The sequence below is a fragment of the Canis lupus genome, chromosome 14, assembly GCF_048164855.1.
Source record: "Canis lupus baileyi chromosome 14, mCanLup2.hap1, whole genome shotgun sequence".
Taxonomy (NCBI): domain Eukaryota; kingdom Metazoa; phylum Chordata; class Mammalia; order Carnivora; family Canidae; genus Canis; species Canis lupus.
In genome coordinates, this window is record NC_132851.1 from 52,852,954 (window position 1) to 52,869,013 (window position 16,060).

The following is a 16,060-nucleotide window of genomic DNA, read 5'->3' on the forward strand; positions in this document are numbered from 1 at the left end:
TATACCCATATGTCCTTATTACTGCCCTGAGAAGCAGATCATAATGTGCAAAAGTTAAAATTCTGCTATAGGTATTCTGTGTGTGGCTTCAAAGGGGAAAATGGAAAATGCAAAGGAAGAAAAAATTTGAAGATTAGCATTTCCCTTAGTGAAAATCATTATGTTACTGTATCTGCCCTTATTTTCTTACAATATTTTCATTTGTTTGTTTTCTGTGGAGTAGTTTAATAGCTTATTTTGCTTCTTTAGCAGCCTCTAACTTTATACTAAGGAATTCAGAAGATTAAAGAAAAATACTAATGCTTGTATAATTAAAACAATATGCAGCTTTAGTAAGATGAAACTGGTTTTATTCACTTTTTATCATGAAGCATTCTTTATTAACAGACACCTCTACACTACTGTTTTTTTTTCTTGCTAACTTTTTTATTTTATTTTATTTTATTATTTTATTTTATTTTATTTTATTATTTTATTTTATTAATAATAATTTTATTTTTTATTGGTGTTCAATTTGCCAACATACAGAATAACACCCAGTGCTCATCCCGTCAAGTGCTCCCCTCAGTGCCCGTCACCCTTTCACCCCCACATCCCACCCTCCTCCCCTGCCACCACCCCTAGTTCGTTTCCCAGAGTTAGGAGTCTTCATGTTCTGTCTCCCTTTCTGATATTTCCCACACATTTCTTCTCCCTTCCCTTCTATTCCCTTTCACTATTATTTATATTCCCCAAATGAATGAGAACATATAATGTTTATCCTTCTCTGATTGACTTACTTCACTCAGCATAATACCTTCCAGTTCCATCCACGTTGAAGCAAATGGTGGGTATTTGTCATTTCTAATGGCTGAACACTACTGTTTTGTGAAGGAAAGTGGATTTTCATGACAATGGCTCTAATGTTCTGCAAATTTTGGGTATATAGTCTTTTCCCCTTATTTGCAGTTTTGTTTTCCATACTTTCAGTTACTCACAGCCAACTGTGATCCAGAAGCAGATGATCCTTCTTTTTTTTTTTTTTGATCCTTCTTATGACGTATTGTCAGAAGGTCAATAGTTGCCTAACCCTATGTCACCATGCTTACATCATTCACTTCTCTTCATTTCATCACACAGGCTTTTAATAATCTTATACCATCACGAGAAGGGTAAATAGCATACAGTAACATATTTTGAGAGAGAGAAGTCACATTCACATAAATTATATTACAGTATATTGTTTAATTACTCTATTTTATTATTATTTATTGTTAATCTTACTGTGCCTAATTTATAAATTAAACTTTATCATAGGTATGTATGTATAGAAAAAAAAACAGTCTGTGTAGAGTTGGGTACTACCCATGGTTTCAGACATCTATTGAGGGTCTTAGAATGTATCACCATCAATAAGAGTCTCTACATCTTATTAAAAATATACTTTAAAATTTTGCTGTTGCTTATAGCAAAAGAAGATATATTAAAAGATAAAGCAATCAGACATAAATAGTATTTATTTAGATATCATCGTTGGTATTTTTCTAGATTAGACGTCCTCATTTTGAAACGATGGAGTGATTGATTTTTTTTTTAAGATTTTATTTATTTATTTATGAGAGACACACAGAGATTGAGAGAGGGATAAAGACATAGGCAGAGAGAGAAGAAGGCTCCATGCAAGGAGCCCAATTTGGGACTCGATCCAGGGATTCTGAGATCTGGGCTGAAGGCAGATGCTCAACCACTGAGCCACCCAGGCATCCAGATGGAGTGACTTCTTAAGAGACATGTGGATTAGTGAGATGGAGAGGTCATATTTACAAGCAGATAGTAACCAATAAAAAAAAAAACAATAAAAAAAGATAGTAACCAATAATTTACTGGAAATAATATCCAGCTTGCATCATAAAATCCCCGTATGAATAATCACATTAAGTGCTGATTATATTTATATCATTATCTTTTATGGTATTTTCAATGGTAAAAATCAAATACAGGAATATGATAATTTTATATGTGAAATACTTGATTTACTAGAATATCTGTTTTTTTCAATCTGATAATAAAGTGTAAGATCTTGGATTGGACATCATGCATATCATAACAAAATCAACAAAATTTTGATATGTGACAATGTGCTATCTGTGCCCTGCACAGCAGTCCTAAAAATATCTTGACTGACTGATGGAGAGCCACCTCCTGCATTTCCTTGAATGGTTTATAAGTACATTATAGAGCTAATTCACAAATTCTCAGAAGTGAAGTAAAGCTCTTTCTCTACTTTTCATAGCCTCTACAATTCACTTCTGACGGGAGTTTGAAAACTAAGTCAGTTGTTTACTGATGGATACTAAGATAGGAGCTCTTAATACAATAGGAGCTTTTGAAGCATTGTAGACCAATACATTCAGGAATAAAACTTAGAGGCTCTTTTTATGCTGCTTATACTAATCCTTAATCCTCAACTACATTGCTTAGCATTTCACATGACTTATCCTAGTACACTTTTAAGTTCTTACAATGGATATTTATTGCAATAAGAAACCTAGTATCTATTCAATTTCTCTGCAAATAGTATTTGATTTCCTCCCTGAGATCACCATTTCCTTTTTTAAAAAATTAAAGTATAATTAGCATATTGTATTATATTAGTTTCTGTCCAATATAATGATTCGACAGTTCTACATATTTCTCAAAGCTCATCATGTTAAGTGCACTCTTAATCCCTGTTATCTATCTCACCCATACCCCACCCCACCCTGCTCTCTGGCAACCACCAGTTGTTGCCTATATTTAAGAGTCAGTTTATCTCTCTTTTTCTGCATTTGTTCATTTGTTTTGTTTCTAAAATTTTATATGACAGTGGGATCATATGGTATTTGTCTCTGTCGGACTTATTTCACTTAGTAATATGCCTTAAATGTCTATCTATGTTGTTTCAAATAACAAGATATCATTCTTTTTAAATAGTATTAAATATTGAAGTAATATTCCACTGTATGTATATATATGTCTTCTTTATCCGTTCATCTGTGGATGGACACTTGGGTTGCTTCTGTATCTTGGCTATTATAAATAATGCTGCAATAAACATAGGGCACATATAACTTTTCAAATTTGTGTTTTCATATTCCTTGGGAAAATACTAGTAGTGGAATTACTGAATCATATGATACTTCTAATTTTAATCTTTTGAAGAACTTTCACACTGTTTTGCATAGTGGATGTACCAATTTGTATTTCTACCAATAGTGCATGAGAGTTCTTTTATCTTCATGTCCTCACCAACACTTGTTATTTATTGTATTTTTTTATTCTAACCATTTTGACCTTGTGGCTTTGATTTGCATTTCTCTGATGAGTAATGATGTTGAGCATCTTATCATGTCTGTTGGTCACCTCGATGTCTTCTTTGGAAAAATGTCTATTCAAGTTCTCTGCTCATTTTTAATCAGATTATTTTGAGGTTTTTTGGTGTCAAGTTGTAGACATTCTTTATGTTTAGATACTAACCTCTTCTTGAACTTCTGATTTGCAAGTATCGTCTCCCATTCAGTAGGCTACCTTTTAGTTTCATCAATGGTTTTGTTCACTGTGCAAAAGCTTTTTATTTTGGTGCAATTCCAATAGTTTATTTTTGTTTTTGTTTCCGTAGCTGAAGGAGATGTATCTAAAAAAATATTTCTATGGCTGATGTCAAAGAAATTACTGCCCATGTTTTCTTCTAGGGGTTTTATGATTTCAGATCTCACATTTAGGGCTTTAATCCATTTCAAGTTTACTTTTGTGTATGATGTAAGAGAGTTTTCTAGTTTCATTCTTTTGTGCATAGCTGTCTGATTTTTTCAGTACCATTTGTTGAAGAGACTGTCTTTTCCCCATTGTATATTCTTGCATCCTTTGTTGTAGATTAAGTGACCATATAAGTGTGGGTTCTTTCTGCACTCTTCTATTCCAAAGATCTATGTGTCTATTCTGTGCTAGTGTTTTGATTACTAGAGCTTTGTAGTATATATTGAAATTTGAAGCTTCCAGCTTTGTTCTTCTTTCTCAAGATTGCTTTGGCTATTTGGGATCTTTTGTGGGAGACCATCCTTTTTTCACTTAGTTCATCCAGGTGATTCATTAAGTATTAATCACATGGATGATTCGTTAAGTATTAATTTTCCCTTTACAAACGCACACATATTCATGTTTAGGTATATGATGTAGCTCTATCAATAAGATGTTTTTTTCATTTCAAAGTTTGGGACAATTGGGTCCAATAGGATCAATGTCCAAAGTTGTCAGGATGAATCTATGTGGAGAATCATGTGTCAACAGTAAGAAAGAGATAGTCTCATTCTCTAATAATGATTGCTAACTATAAAGATAATAGAAGTCCACAGTTGACAGAAGTCCTCAAATGCCTGAGAATCAAGCCAGCACAGATGAAAGTCAGGAGCAAGAAACTTCTTATTTGAACTATTTGACATTGAACTTCTGGATCTCAAGCAATACTTGAGTCAGTCATGTCTTTAAACTTGTGCTTTTATATCTTCAACCGGAAGGATCCCAATACAGGGGTAGTGAAAGGTGAAGATGCAGTTGACAACTTTTTATACATGCACTTGTCTAAATTAAGTAGGTAGAAGACAGTGCAAGTCCAGAGATTCCAAGTTGTTAGAATGACAGTACATTTTACATGGAGGCAAATGGTCAGAGTAACCTTTTTTACCTGTTGTATCTGGGAGCTTATACTCTTAAGGCATTTATCAAGTAAATATTAGTTGTTGCAGCTTTCTTTGCCAATTGTCTTTAAATAACGTTTTACTAAAATATAGAAAACCTTTGGTTGAACCTGGCCCATATGAAAGCAGATGGAAAACAAACAGCTTTACTAATGTTATACTGACAATCTCAGTGGAATTCACTGGAATGGAGTTTTCTAATTATGAATTTTTCAACATTTCAATCTAATAATGGATGAAGAGGGGAGTCTGGCTGGCTCAGTTGGAAGAATGTGGGACTCTTGATCTCAGGGATATGAATTTGAGTCCTATGTTGGGGGTAGAAATTGCTTAGAAATATATATTAAAAACTTAAAATGGATGGAGAAAACATAAATATGTTAAGAGAAAATATGCAGTAAAATTCAAAGCTTGGAGAAGCCTGGCCACACCATAAATATTTTTTTCACTTTCCTTATAGCCTGACAAAAAGTAACTCTTAAGTTCCTTAAAATGGCCATTCGCCTGAGAAAGATTTCCCATCCTAGGATATTGCTTCTCATTATTCTGAGGTAGGGGACAAAGAGGAGGACATTAAACCTGGCTGCCAATAGTCCACTATCAACCTAAGGGCTTGAGTTATATAGTCATGTATGTGGGCCTGTATGAAACACAATTCATTAGCTTATTTCATAATTAATAACATTTTTGTGCTAGGGTAGATACTGATGTGGTAAAGCTGTCATGAATTCTAAATACCTCTTAAAATATATATTCTGAAGGCCCTACATACACTTAAGATTATTTCTTCCTTTGAGTCCTGATTCAAATGCTCACTGTGGGTTACTGAAAAACCTAGCTGTATTGTCAAAATTTATTTCTAAATAGTTATAAAATGTCTATTTTAGACATGAAAGTGTCTCCCTTCCTCAAATCCAAAGTAATTAAACAAACATAGTGGTGATTAGTAAATCCCAAGGGACTACCCATCTGACCCACACAATTCATCGTACTTCCCTCTATGATGTAGTGGTTTTTTCGAGCTACCGCGTTGGCCATAGGATGGAGATATTGCAACTCTGGCTTAAATATAAAATTCTTGCTTATCAGAGAAATGCAATCTAGATGGACATGTTTTCAATTGGCTGATACAGAAGTGGTATATGACACACTTATGATATTATTGATTTGATATTTCCTATGACTGTGTGCTCATTCTTAACATGGTAAGCAAATTCTTTTCACAAGAGTGATAATATTTTGGCTGTGTTTCAAATCTGGGCAAGACATCATGAGTGTTCAATCTACCACTCATCTTTCTTTAAACTCCTACTGAGCTAAATGGGAGTTTTGTACTTTAGCAAGCAGTGAATTAGGTTTCCAGTGATGTGAAGAGAAGAGGGCAGACAGTTCCAGATGGCTAGTGCCACAGAAGCTAAGGGTCAATGTTTGCAGAGGAAGGAGTGGGCGCAATATACAATCTCAATTATTAAAAGTCAGTAGACAGGAAAACAACCAAAACGGTAACAGATGAATGAAATGACTCTGTTGGCATGAGCAAATACTGTAAACTTTTTCAAAGCTCCCAAGGGCAAATGCATTATTAGTAGATTTGTATCTATTAGGAGCATGCCATGGGCTTAAGCTGCTATGGGTTTATCTTTACTCTTTTTTTTTTTTTTTCATTTTCTATTTTTAAAAAGTTGAAGCAGCAGGGCTTCATAGTTAACACACCTTTCATTATTTGAAAATAATGATTCTATAAGAGCATTGGTTTTCAGTTCACCTGGATGTAATTACTTCCCTTTCTATTTTTCCTAATTATACTATACTGCATTAATATAGTTAGAATAGAACCAATACATTTTTCTTTCCAGAGGAACTGAAATTATCATACATTGCTTGCAGCCTTTTTTTCCCCTTTGAATAGTTATAGTGCAATAGATATCAGCTTTGTTTCCTGCATTCTATTGTTAATGCCTCATGCAGGATTCATGCCTGATTATCTCAATTTAGTGTTTTTAATTTAACACAAACATTAGCAAGAAGGACCAATTCACCAAACCTAATGACTGGTCATAATGCAGTACAATAAAATGTAACTTTTTACATCATTTTTAAAGCAAAATTCATTTCAAACACATTTTAAAGTTAAATGACATCATTATAGAGTTAAGTTCATCTCATAGTATCATTTATTAATAAATAACAGCTGAGAGAGAAATTAGCTGCAAACCAGTCAAAAGAAAGGTTTATGGGAAATGTACTTCATTGGGTAGTGAGAGACTCCTGAGGAAGAAAAAAGAATAAAATCCTTGAGATGTCTGGGAGCCATGCTTGGGAGCTTTATGAGAAAGGTTTTAGTGTGTGTTTGCTTCATGCACTCTTCATTGCTTTGTGAACTTGGGTAAAATACTTAATTGTCTGTAACCTAGGTTTGCCTAGGCGTTAAATTAGGACAGAGCACAGGTTTAGAAAGGACGGCCGCTTCTATTAAAAGGAAGTGAATTGCTCTGCTTTGGGAAAACTGTTTTTCACCTTTCCTGGGCATTAAGGCTCAAGTAGGAATAACTATATTCAAAACTTTAAAAAATAAGATGGATATCCAAAAAAGGAGCAGCATAACCCTTCATCTGCAAAACTAAACAAAACACAAAACCTGTGTTCTATATCTCATGGATATATATTCCTGGACATGAAGTACGCCCTTAAAAAATTAATTTCATTGATCATTAAACACTAGAATAATTTCCTTCTCATAATATTAATATTAGAAATCTTTGTGAATTTCAGAAATTCAGAATGTTATTCTACTGTTCACTAAGTTATTTGAATGAAATTGGCACTTGTGCCCAGGCCAAAGGACTTTATGATAAAAGTGAACGACAATGTTGGGAAGATTTAAAGTTTTATTCTTAAAATATAGTTTATGTGTCAGAATAAGTAAAAGATATTGCTTATATTTTTCAAGATGTCATAATGGGGGAAATCGCCATGGTGCAAAAATAAATCAAAGAAGACTTCTTTCCTAGCCAGCCTCCATTACCACTGTCTTTTGTGAACTCACCTGTCTCTAATCACAATTAAATTCTATTTTCTCACCTGTGAAATTAAAGGAATGGTCTGAATACGAGTCACAGATTCAAATACCCACAGGGATCCAACAGGTAATTTAAGTTAATTAAATGTATCAGGTAACTATTTCAGCAAACTGAAGAGTGAATATTCCTTCTAAAAATAGTCTTCTGCAATTATTTCCATGTAAGAATTTGGGCCGGTACAGCAACTTTTCCATTTTTTACATGTGTCTAGTAACTTTTTTTTTAACTTCAACTAAATAATTTTAAATATTAGTCCAAATGTTTTAAAGAGGCAATATAAAACATTTATACAAATGTTGCAAAGTTAGACTAAAGCCACCAGTTTTTAAATACTATAATAGATAATTTTTTAATTTTTCCTAACAATCTGTGATTTTATATTTTTGTAATATCAGAATAATATAAATAAATGAAATTTTCATGCTAAATGAGGAAAGGTGGAGTGTAGCTCTTCTTTTACATTACCATCACAAGCCTGGACGATCAGTGATTATTTCACCCAGAGAAAAATAAGCTTCTCAAGGTCTTTAATGGTGAGTATAGTTAATAAGAAACACATGTATTTAAAATATGAATGTCATATTTCTTATTTAAAAAGAAAGATAATGAGCACATAAGACACTTGTGCTCTTATTAGCATTTCCTATCCTTACACTCCAATCTCACTGCTTAGCCAATTATAATCAGAAATTTGCTCAGTGATCATTGAAATAGCTTGAAAGTAGTTTGATGGCTTGTGTCATAAATTTAACATGGACTGTTATGTTCATCTTCAATGTAGTGATCTTTCTCCCACAATGATCAAGCACTCAACACATGACAAGCTCTCACCTAAATCACTCTGAGGTATGTTATCAGTGTGAGCTTGTCTCTCGTTGCCTTAGATATATAAACTCTCTCTAAAAATTGTAAGACCACAGATACAAAATGTTGAATTAATCTAAATCTCAGGTTTTTGGCTACCATTTGTCTAGGTAAAGACCTTCATTTATTCACTTAAAAAAATATATTTGGCTTCTTTCATCCATAGACCCAATTCCATCCCCATTCACATGTACAACCTATTTTGGTCCATATAAGATAAGGCCTGAGGTACTTAAATAGTCAAAAGATGTAGTATTGAATAATATTTTACTTTCATAACCAGTATTATATCTTGAATCATATTTTGCTTATATGAGTTAAATAACTCAGCAGTAAACTTTGCTTCTTATTGTTCTACACACATCCAGTTGTTTTTGTTTTTTTTTTGTTGTTGTTGTTTTTACTGCTGAAAGAGTATTTCATTTTATATATTGAGCACATTATTTTAATCCTTATTCCTATTTATAAACATTTATTTCAAATTCTTGCTAACTCTTTCAGTACTGTGATAAACATTTCAATAGGAGATAAGTTTCTTTTTAAGTTTCTTCAGGACATAAATGCAACTGAACACAGCTAGAATGTATAGAATTCATAATAATGTCAATAAATATTTTCAAATTTATCTCCAGGTGATTCAACTCACAAGGAAAGGAAAAGTATTCTCAAATATCCATCTCGTTGCAGATATTTAGAGTTACCGAACTTTATTTCTATTAATCTTACAGAACTGAAATTCTTTTTTTTTTTTTAGATTTTATTTATGTATTCATGATAGACACAGAGAAAGAAGCAGAGACACAGGCAAAGGGAGAAGCAGGCTCCCTGAGGGGAGCTGGATGTAGGACTCAGACCCCAGACCCCAGGGTCACGTCCTGAGCTAAAGGCAGACGCTCAACCACTGAGCCACCCAGGCATACCATGGAACTGAAATTCAATTGTGTTGCTTAAATTTGTATTGCTATAACTTTAAGAACATTATTAAATAACTTTTCTTATACTTATCTTCCATTTATTGGCCACTAATATCTTTTGCACATTTTTCTAAAATATTTATCTTTTTAAAATTTTGTTTTCAGGATTAAATGTATGTTATCTTAATGTATTGTTATTTTAGATATTGCAACTCTTATTTCCCAGACCATTACCAATGATTATCAGAATAATAATAGAATATTAAACACTTAATGCTCATAAATTTAACTTATGTGAAATAGACACAATTTTTGAAAGACACAATCTATCAATGATTATTTCAAAACTTAGATAATCCAAATATTCCTACATCTATTTTAAAAATGCATTTGTATTTAGATGTCTTCCAAACAAAAAACTTATGCCCAGATGCTCATCTTCCAAACACGTTAGAAATAATAATACCAACTCTACACAAACTCTTCTAAAAAACAGAAAGATATAACACTTTTTATGATACCAACATTTCCCTAATTCCAAAACTGAAAGATATTTCCAGAAAATTACAGACTGATATTTTAATTAATATAAATGTAAATGTAAATATATATATATTTATATACATATATATAAATGTAAAAATCTCCAACAAAATATTTATAATTTTAACAATTGTTAAGAGGATAAAACATCACAACCTGAGATTATACTGGAAATACAGAGTTGGTTTGACATTTTAAAATTAATCAATGTAATTTACCATATCAACACACTAAAAAAGAATTACGATGTTAACATCTCCATAGATGAGAAAAGAGCATTTGGGAAATTTGTACATTCTTACACTCACATGTACAGATATACACAAGTTCTTAGCAAACTGAAAATAAGGTAGAATTTCCTCAGTGTAATAAAGGCCACTTATAATAAGCTTATGTCTAACATATGATAGAGAAAGAATGAAATCTTCTCTCTACATAGGGAGCAAAGATCGTACTATTTAGTATTGTACTAATGGTCTTAGCCAATGCAGTGGGGTAAGAAAAATCAGCAAAAGTCATATAGATTTGAAGGAGGAAATAAAATTGTCTCTAGTTTCACGTATACAATATAGTGATTTGACACTTCCATTTCAACACATGGTCCTCATCATGTGTGCTCTTTAATACCCATCACGTACTTACTTCATCCATCCACCCACATCTCCCCTCTGGAAACCACCATTTTGTTCTTTATAATTAAGTCTGTCTTTTGATTTGTCTCTTTCTCTCTCTCTCTCTTTCCCCCTTTGCTTGTTTGCTTTGTTTCTTAAATTCCACATAGGAATGAAATCATATGGTGTTGGTCTGTCTCTGACTGACTTTTTTCAGTTAGCATTATACTTTCTATTTCCATCCATGTTGTTGCAAATGGCAAGATTTCATTTTTTATGGCTGAATAATATTCCTCTGTGTGCATGTGTGCATGTATATATATATACATACATTTTCTTTATCCATTCATCAATCAGGAGACATGGGCTGCTTCTGTATCTTGGCTATTGTAAACTGAATTTTTAAAAATATTTATTTACTTATTTTAAAGAGAGAGAGCGAGATTGTGGGGGAGGAGCAGAGGGAGAGGGAGAGAAAGAGGAGCAGACCCATCCCGAGTGTGGAGCTTGACACAGCAACACAGGGCTAGATCTTACAAACCTGAGATCCTGACCTGAGCGAAGATCAAGAGTCAGATGTTTAACCGACTGAGCTACCCAGGCACCCCTGTAAACCACATTTTCAAAAAACGACAAATTTTTAAAATTAAAAAAAAAGAAGATGCATCACCAAAGGAGTTATATTGGTGGCAAATAAGCTTATATAAACAATGTCATGAAGTCATTGGGGATGTGGAAATTGAAACCACAGTGAGGTACCACTACCATTTCTTACAATGTTTCAAAAAAAATTAAAATAACAATAGTAGCAGTAGCAGCAGTGGTAGTAGTAGTAGTAGTAGTAGTAGTAGTAGTAGTAGTAAACTACATGCTATTGAGGCTGCAGAGAAACTGACTTCTCTTGTGTTGGTGGTAGACACACCAAATAGTACAGCCACGGTTTGCCAGTTTCTTATATATGTAATCATGAATTTACCATGCTAATCCCAATCCTAAGTATTGTCCATGTAAAATGAAAATTCATGTTACTAAAAATGCTGTATACTAATATCTATATTAGTTTCATTAAGTAACATCAAAACAGGAAACAGTTTTATTTTAATCTATTGCAAAATTCTTATTACCTAAATTTGAGAACTGATACAATGTTACCCTTTCCTCTTTACTTGGAGTTGGTATGATTTTTCTGATTTTCTAATTCTTTAATAGATATGGGATAGACATAACTCAAGAGAATGAAGAAAAAATAAAAGAAAGTGACTCAAATGTAAATAATTATTTTAGAGGCTATTAGTTTGTGGGTTTTTTTCTTTTTTCCTCTCCTTAGGCTGACATTCATCTGTCCTTGATCACACACACACACATACACACATTGCAGCTATACTACAAACACTTATACCTGACCTTCTCTCTCTCTTCTTTTTGTCACAGCTTTTGAATGCTATCTAGGGTGGACTTTTGTGCCCAGATATCCGAAGACATATTTTTATATCTAAAAAAAGTATTGTCAATTGGCTCTTAGGTTGTGGTATGGCTGTGAGCCCAGAAAAATGTTTTGAATAGAAAGACTAGGTTCAAGTTTCATCTCTGGATTTATCCATATAACCTCATTATGTAGGGATATAAATACAATTAAATAAGAAGATCAATTCAAGGACACTTTATTGACTATCATACTTTTAGCAGTATTATTAATGGGGACTTTTCTAACATTATATACATACTGAATATAATTAAATTTGTCTTTCAACTTTAATTTATCTTTCAATCCTACCTTTCTAAAACCACAAGAAAACAGTTCTGTTAAGAGATACATTCAGAAAAAAAATCTACATTCAGAAAATATATTTTATGTGACATTTATGACAGGTAAACTAGGAACTGAAACAATATGTGTTTAACACTTGGATAGAATAGCATCTTTCTACTTTGATAGAGATGTAGAAAATATACCAAGACCCAGTATTCAGAAACCTTCTTTTTTTTTTAAGCTGAAAAAAAATTTATTCACAACCTAATTTCAATGATTTAAGCATACAGCTATTCCTATATGCTTTTTTTAAAAAAAAAGTTTTTAATTCCAATTAGTTAATATGCAATGTAATATTAGTTTCAGGTGTACAGTTCAGTGACTCAACACTTCATATACCACTCGGTGCTCATCAGAAGTATCCTCCTTGGGCAGCCCAAGTGGCTCAGCAGTTTAGTGCCGCCTTCAGCCCAGGGCATGATCCTGGGGACCTGGGATCAAGTCCCACATTGGGCTCCCCGCGGGGAGTCTGCTTCTCCCTCTGCCTGTGTCTCTGCCTCTCTTTCTCTCGGTGTACACACTCTCATGAATAAATAAATAAAATCTTAAAAAAAAAAGTACCCTCCTTAATCCCCATCACCTATATCACCCATCCCTCCACCCACCTTCCTTCTGGTAACCAGCAGTTTGCTCTCTAGAGTTAAAAGTCCGTTTCTTGTTCTGTTCCTCTGTCTTTCTTTTTCCCTTTGCTTGTCTTCTGTCCTATACTTTGTGGCCATAAATTCCTGATATAGGTGCACAAAGGCATATACCACAAGCAAGCATTTTAGTATTCTTTTCCTTCTAAACTCTTAGGTAGTTTTTCTACCTTACATGAGTGATGCAGAGTTTAAGGATTCCTGTTATTAATGCAGCAGAGTCACTAGTCAGCCCTTGTACCTCCTCCTTTCACAGGACACAGTATAATATTTTGACTTTATATTTTAATACTCTACTGCTAAAATAGGAGCAAGGGAAGGGCACTGCAAGAATTCCCAGAGAAAATAATTTCTCTCTAAATCTGAGAGAAACTCTGTTCTATATTGCTGCAGCCAGGCCACCCCAGGGCAATAATTTGGGTGGTAGCTGCAGGGCAACTTTATAACTACAGCATTATTGAATAAACCCAGTATGTCATGTAGAGTCAATAGTTTGAAAACTCTTTCTTCTGAAGGCCAGAAACCATCATCTTTATTTAATAATGTCCTTATCTCTGATCATAACCCCTATCAGCTCTTGTCCTTAGTGATGTCATGAGTTGGGGCAAAATGAACTTGGGGAAGATGTGAAAGTGTAGATTTAAATGTCAGCTAGTGGCCAAAGATTATGTTATGGGGTGTAAATTTAATTTTCCCTCCATGTGGACAAAAATCGCCATATTTACCAAAGAAATTTATGGACTACACTGATTTTATCAAATAATATTACAAGACAAGAACAGTACCTGAGAGTTTCATAATTCTTATTAGCCTAAGGGATTGTCTTTTAGTAATAGCCATAAAGATAAAGAATTTAAAAGCATATTATGAATTTCTAACTACTTGAAAGATTATTCAAGCATTCAACAAGCACTTTTTAAAAGAAATGCATATATTTAAAATGGACTCCTGTCATACATATTTAGAGTACACATTTACATTTTTTTAATGTCAGTGGCTGATACTGTTCCCCACTAAGACTGCCTCATTTTGCTTCTTATGCTGTCCTACTTACTTGGCAATGATGTCAGTCATGATTGGACTAGTGGCTTGAAGCCACAGAATTTAAATTATTTGAATTAAATCCTGTGATTGCATTTGTTCTCCTGGCAATTGAGTTTTATCACCACAGGAATGGTCTTGGAAATTTTTATCTATTTGACTAAGTGTGGACTGTGGAGCAATATAACAAAATTACCCATAGATGCAACAGGGGGAAACAAAGATAAATATTACATAGCAGAAGGGCAAACAGATTATTCTCATAGTTCATGGATATAATGTATATTTTATTAGATAAAATGTGATTTAAATATATTTCCTAAACAATGTTAGTTCTGTTTTTCTCATCATGGCTGATTATAAATGAAAAAAAAATCACGAAATGTAGTGTATAGAGGTAACTTAAATTTATTCAGGGTTTTTTTTTCTTTATTATTTTAGGAACTTTAAAGTGGTACTGGGTAGGTTTTCAGAGAACCATATTGATGGAAAGCATTTCTCAACCTGATCAAGACCATCTATGAAAAATCTCCATCACATGTCATACTCAGCAGTATAATGAATTAATAGCAAAAGGCCTCATAATCTTAAAAACAGCAATATTTAACTGACTATCATGGGGGAAAGAAGCATTTTGGGAAACAAGCCATTGGAACAAAGTCAAATAATAAAGGTGCACCTTTCTGAAAAGCCCAAGTAGAGGAGTCAAGGAAAAAGAGTTGAAAAGTCTTCAAATATTCCAAGGAGTTTAATTAAGGACTAAAAAGAGTCCACTGTGTTTGTCAATGAGACTGTCATTGGTAATAACACCCAGAAGAGTTTCAGTAGATGAAGCAAACAAATATAATTTACACAAACTGAGAAGTAAATGCAAAGTATCCAAAGCAGTTAAAGTATGTTCTTCTGGATATCTTGATCAAAGGAGATATGTAGAGTGATAGAGTGAAACATGATCTTTGAAACTGATTTTTAAAACGAGTGATTTGATGTAGCTAAGTATATGACATGAAAAAAGATAATTTTATGCCTGATAGACTGTTTTCTATAAAAAAAGTAAGAGATACATGCATCTACTAAATAAAAGAAGAAGAAGAATAAAATAAAATAAGTCTATAGTGGTTTTTCTCAATAAAATAAATAAGTCTATAGTGGTTTAAGGAATTAAAGAGAATGTTATATATTTAAAAATTATTTTAACAACTTATTTATTCTGACATTTAATTCTCAGAACCTTTATGTGGCCTGATTTATTTTCACTATGTTGATTTTTTAAAAGAGTTATAAATATACAATAGCATGCAACAAATTAAAAGTTTTGAGGAAAATCTATTATGGTTGAAATTAGAAGAGACGTTTTTAAATAGGAATGAATAACATTATATTTCTTATAGGTGAAGTTTTGGGGAGATGAAAGAATTGAATTAGAAGCATAAGTCACTACAAAAGTATTTCTGTGATAAATCAGTTTAGATTTTCATTTCTAGAACTGCTAGCCAGGAAGAATGATCAGAAATCATTCATTGTGTGTAATCACTCATCAGTGACACAGTATCTATTATTTGATGAAATTTAAAAATCTCTCTTCCTTCCTGTTTGAAAATATACGCTAAGACAGGTTGAAAGATGTCATTATTGTATTTTGATAAAGCCTTAGCAAAGTAAAAGAGGAAGAAAAGTGAGAGTAGGAAAAGTATCTCTTCTCAGAGTAAATTTAGTTTTGTATCTTCATTTTTTAACCTGTAAAGAATGTATATCAAATGAAATACATATATATCAAATATATCTTGAAAATATATTTTGTAGGATAATGAGATAAGGATACCTTCAGACTTATTTATTGCCAATAA

General features: G+C 32.9%; 2 long non-coding RNA genes across 5 annotated transcripts in view; both read left to right on the forward strand.

Annotated features, from left to right (window-relative positions):
* The window catches only part of LOC140603490 (uncharacterized), a 75,845-nt gene that overhangs the window by 36,788 nt on the left and 22,997 nt on the right, over nt 1-16,060 (forward strand). The window lies entirely within an intron of this gene.
* Nucleotides 8,201-15,235, forward strand: LOC140603489 (uncharacterized). Its single transcript, XR_012006478.1, has 3 exons — nt 8,201-8,325; nt 8,574-8,638; nt 14,655-15,235. It is a non-coding gene; the product is annotated as an uncharacterized lncRNA (long non-coding RNA).